Raw genomic sequence first — 6,000 nt, forward strand, 5'->3', positions numbered from 1 at the left:
TGCTGACCTGTGTGAGAATAACAAGAAAGACTTAGTGACACTAGGTTATCTTTCGGTCTCTGCTTGATATTAAAGAGAAAAAGACGGGGAAAATTAGTTACCACCCTACAATTGAACATGTCTGTACATTCCTGAGATAAATGTACATGGACATGATAGACGGTTTTGTTTTTATTTTGAAATGGGAGAGTTATTTTGTTTACAAGTTCATTAAAAACTAAAAACTGTTTCTGTATTTTTTTTAAAACCAACAAAAAATGCCTTGATAACTCACTATGAAATCAAAACACCTCCCCAAATTTTAATGGACTCCTTCAAGCCATTTGTTAAGTATGTTCCTTTGCAAATTGTTTTAGGTCGAGTGTTGGCATCTATCCCCTACCCAATCCCACCACCCCCTGCAAAAAATATGCCCCATACCCAAATAAATGTTGTAGAGTTAAAAAAGAAAAGAAAGAAATGAAGCCAAGAGACGTTGTGCCAGAAAGCTAAAGAAAGGTGTGTTGCTGTTGGTGGTGGTGGTGGTAGTGGTGGTGGTAGGGGCCATGGAGGCAGCTCTGACTCACAGCGACCCAGGACAACAGAACAGAACCCGACTCAGTCCGGCGCCAACTGCCAACAGCTGCTTCACGCAAGCTCATGATCGCAGCTGCTGTGCCAACTCGTCTTGCCAGGGGCCTCCTCTTTCTCCCTGCCCCTCCATTTTGCCAAGTATGGTGCCTGTGGTGGGTATGTAATTTCACGTCACCTTGAAGATAGGTAAAAGGGTAGGGGTGGAGTTTAGCCTCCTTGTGAACAGGAACCTCCCCATCTCTCTCTTCACCTTCCTGCTGGTTGACCCTGGTGGCTGCAAGCCCTGTGATCCGACCACCACCGTTGGATCCACATAACTTGCACCCACCAGCCTGTGACCTTCCTGCATGCTGCATCATGGCGTGTGTCTGTGTGAGTCTGAGGGGGACCACGGACCAGTATAGGACTTATGGACTTGGCTGGGATGTTTGCTTGGCATGTAATTCTTGATATAAAGCTGTCTCTTACACTTATATGAGCGTCACTGGATTTGTTTCTCTAGTCTACCTGGCCTAACACAGTCGCCTTCTCCAAGGTCTGGTCTCTCCTGACAACATATCCAAAACTGCGTGAGACAAAGTCTCACCATTCTTGCCTCTAAGGTGCTTTCTGGCTGTGCTTCTTCCAAGACAGATGTGTCTGTCTGTCTGTCTGTCTGTTTGTTTGTTTTGATACTTTGTGATACTTTTAATATTCTTCACTAAAGAAAAGTACATTATCATTACCATTTTTAAAGTGGAATGAAGTTAGCTTCTATAAACTCTAGAAGAATGATAAAAATATTATCAAAGACATGAGGAAACAGATGACTTATGAGCACATCAGAAAAGGAAATAATGAATCGCTGTAAAACATCATGAGTGTGATAAGAATGAATTATCCAAACTGAGCACAATTCCATTTTTGCAAATTCAACTAAATGAAGGAGCAAGGAACCCCATAAATGTTGTGTATCTCCATGTCATGGGATGTGCCAGCCTTCATAATCTCCATTAAGACCGCAAGAAGTGTAGGCTGTACATTACTACTTACTACTGTTGGGTAACTGCATTTAAAGCTGGGCTCAATTTTCCAGGCTCGGGATCCATGCCTTCCTGAGTTAGCTCTCTCAGTGACTTGGGACAGGATTCATTCTTAGCTCTATGCTTCTTGGCACACACTTAGTACAATGATAAAAATTATACATCGTGAAAATAAATTACCCAACTTAAAATTATAAAGGGGACTTATAATTGGCTCCAAAGGGGGTCTCTGAAATTGTAACTAATTAGTTATATCATAAAACACAATAATACAAGAAGTAACAATAAAACCCTACAGTCGGTTACCTACAAAATCACAAATGTTTCCATGCAAATCAATAGGCATATGCTTTAAGAGCAGTAAATATGGAAATTCAATGATACCATAGGCGTCCTATAAGAGTGTAAATCAATGTGCAAAACGATGTGTTCACCAAAAGAATCAATTAAGACTGCATTTGCATCCATAGATAAGATAATGGGTCTGGAGTAAGGGAAGGGATAGGTCCGTACACACTCTAGAAGGATATGCCCGTAGAAACAGATTAGAATAATGTTACATGGGCACCCGCCACAGCTACGAGGGCTTCTTAGACCATCAAAGTGTCCTCTGATGGCTGCACAGCTGTCAAGAGGATATCATCCGTGAAGTACCAGAAAATAGACCTGCAACCAAGAAAACCAAGTTGAAGCTAACACTCCAGCTCAATATGATAGGAAAGGTCTTCACAAAAAGATCTCTCTAAGAACAGAGTGGCAGCCTGAGACAGTAGCTGATCCCCTATTTCCACTAAAGGCTAAAGGACATTTGAGAGATATTGGCAGAAGGATTCATGGAGGAGGAAAGAGATGAAAACAGATGCCCCTGGGGCCACTGCCAGTCTTAACTTCTATAATTCTAAGAAAGAAATGCTGCTCCAAGAGTCCGAAATCTAAGTTCTCCAAATATGCTGCAAATGGGGAGGCAGAACTTAAATTTCCTTAGTTGAAAAGGCTTAAATGGCACTTGCAAAATCTTAACAATAATTATATATTTTTTTCTACATTAGTCTTTGGTACTTTATTCGGAAACCTGTTAGAGTGGCATTTTCATATCTGCATTTCTTCAGCCCGTCACTGGACCGGTGGGGAAGATGACACTTGCATTTCCTGGCAGAAACAGAAAAGCATCCTCAAATTTGATCTCCTGAATATGTGAAGGCATTGGCGTCCTGGTGGTACAATGGGTTACACACTGGGCTGCTAACCACCAGGTCAGCAGTTCAAAACCACCAACCGCTCCATGGGAGACGGATGAGGCTTTCACCTCCCTAAAATAGTTACAGTCTCAGACACTCATGGGGGAAGTTCTACTCTGTCCTATCGGGAAGCTATGAGTCAGAATTGACTCAATGGTAGTAAGTTTGAGGAGTTTTTTGGGTGGGTAGGGGAAACCCTTTGGATAGCAAAAATTGATTAGGTGGACATGTTCTTAGGTGTGATCTAGTCAGTTTCAACTCATCGCGACCCTATGTACAGCGAAATGAAATACTGCCAGGCCCCGTTCCATCATCATCAATGTTTGAGTCCGTTGCTGCAGCCACTGTGTCGATCCGTCTTGTCAAAGGCCTTCCTGTTTTTCCCTGCCTCTCCACTTTACCAAGCATGGCGGCCTTCTGCAGGGATTTGTCTCTCCTGATAACGTGTCCAAAGTACATGAAACTATGTCTCGCCCTCCTTGTCTCTAAGGAAGAGTCTAGGTGTACTTCTTCCACGACAGATTTGTTTGTTCTTTTGACATTTCGTGGTCCTTGAAATAGTCTTCACCAGTACCACAATTCAAAAGCATCGGTTTTTCTTGGGTCTTCCTGATTCAATGTCCAACATTCATATAGATATGAGGCAATGGAAAATACAGTGGCTTCGATCAGGTTCACCTTCGTCCTCAAAGTAACATCCTTGCTCTTCACCACGTTAAAGAGTTCTTGTTCAGCCGATTTACCTGATGAAATGCATATTGCAGATTGTTAACAAATCTTGATGCCTCGTTCTTCTTCATCAAATCTAGCTTCTCCGATCATTTGCTATGCATATCAATTGAATACATATGATGAGAATATACAACCCTGATGCACATTTTTTTCTGATTTTAAATGATGCCTTGTTCTGTTCCCATAACTTTCTCTTGGTACGTGTGCAAATTCTATATGAGCACAATGTAGTGTTCTGGAATTCACACCCTTCTGAAGATTATACAAAGCATGTTTTGATCCACATAACCAAATATCTTGACATAGTCAATAAAATACTAGAAAATCTCTTTATGGACTGACTGCTTTCAGCCAAGATGCATCAGACATCAGCAATAATGTCCATTGTTCCACGTCCTCTTCTGAATCTGGAACAAACATCTGGCAGCTCCTGTCACTGTACTGCTGTAACCATTGTTGGATGACCTGCAGCAAAATTTTACTTGCATGTAATATCAATGATATCATTCTATAGTTTGAGCATTCATGTGGATCACCTTTCTTTGGAATGGGCACCAATATGGATCTTTTCCTGTCAGTTGACGAAGTAGCTGTCTTCCAAATTTCCGGGCATAGATGATCAGTCCATCCAGTGATACTTCCGCTTACTGAAACATTTCAATTGATGTCCATCAATTTCTGGAGCCTGATTTTTGGGTCATGCTTTCAGGTCAGCTTGAACTTCTTCCTTCAGTATCATGGGTTCTTGCTCATATGTTACTTTCTTAATATGATCGAGTGATTCAGTTGAAGGATATGTGAAGTATATACCAATAGAACTATATTTTAAAAAGAAATACCAGTAACATGGCTTCCAGCATCACAGAAACACGTCAATGAACATACAGTTTGATATAATAGCTGTTTATCCTTCCCATGCGCATCCAACTTCAGTCACTGTAACTTTTCGATAATACTGACACATGCTTTACATTGAGTGCACCCATTCCATGTGTTTTCTACAAACAAGTTTAGGGCCAGTCGTGTCTGCGCCCCATAGCTTGATCGGATCGAGACGATGTGGTTCCAGACCGTGGGAATGCTCACGCTCAGCTCCATTACGCAGCTTGGGCCTCAGCCTTCAGGCTGCAGCGGCCCGAAGAGTGTTGCAGCAAATCATAAATTCGGTGCGAAGTCGCATGATCCCCCACGGAGTTTCCTTTTTCTCTTTAACTCAGATAGTCTCACACAACCTCACAACACTACAATTCAAGCAAAGGTATATGATAGAGACGTCGGCATTTAAGATGAAAAGTGCTAAAAGTCGTGCATCTGCGTTTCCTCTTCGTTGAATTAGATGTCCAAAACGTCTTTTACCAAGGAAAGAACTAGTGTTCCTCTCATAACGAAGGAGACATCTTTAGGTTTTCCATCCCTTACCTTTCATAAGTGTCTCTCCTATTTCCCCAATTGCCATTGACTCTTAAATTACCTTTCTGGTTGTTTTTACAGAGAGATGTGTTCAACTTTTATATATAGCAAAATCTAAATACATTTCCTTTGCAGTTTATGTCGATACTTTTTAAAATCGATAACGAACATTTGAAAAAAGTAAAATTACTTGGTGTGGGTCTTCGATCCATAGTCTTTATAACTCCCACCAAAGGACTGGATGAGGACATGCCAATAAGATGTAGAGGACCCTAACCCAGCTCTGGGTCAGACGTGCTATTCCAGGGACACGCTGCAAGCCAGTTCAGTTGCAAGAAGAGGGAAGCTCATGGCCACCATGCGTGTAGCGCTTTGAGTGTGAAGCACATCTGAGACCCCTTTGAGAAGTAGAAATGGCAAGAACAGAATGAGACCGAGTGGACAACTTCCCACCCCGCAGAAGGAATAAAGCTGAGGCAGACTTCCAGAGTGGGGTGTCTTTCAAGCACTGACCAGTGCTAATGGAACGTGTAACACTTGTCTGAGCGAGGCAAAGACTAAGGAACCAAGTGGCTGAGAGGTTGAGGACCAGAGAGAGATTCCTGCTGGTCACGGCATTATCAACCAAAACACAGGTAAAAACATACTATTGATATTTTTATAGTTTAAAAAAATTATAGTTAATGTTGTAAGATATTTAGAATTAATATTTGCATATGGTATGTGATAAGGCTCCAAATGTATTTCTCTGTTAAATAACCAAAATCCCCAAACATGTCTTGGCTGATTCATCCTCTGCCCTTTGATTTGTCATGCTATATTTATCATCTGTTAACTCCTTGTTTCACCTGGAGTCTATATATTAATTATCTTGCTAAAATATTTTAAAGGTTTAATTTTAAAATAGAGGGGGAAAAAGCCTGGGCTGAGGATAGTGGAAGGAAAGAAAAGGTGATAACATTTTTAAGTATAATTCTACCAAATTCTACGCCCCGTGTTTAGATCAACTGAGGGACTTGTCATCC

Source organism: Tenrec ecaudatus, chromosome 2, assembly GCF_050624435.1.
Source record: "Tenrec ecaudatus isolate mTenEca1 chromosome 2, mTenEca1.hap1, whole genome shotgun sequence".
Classification (NCBI taxonomy): Eukaryota; Metazoa; Chordata; class Mammalia; order Afrosoricida; family Tenrecidae; genus Tenrec; species Tenrec ecaudatus.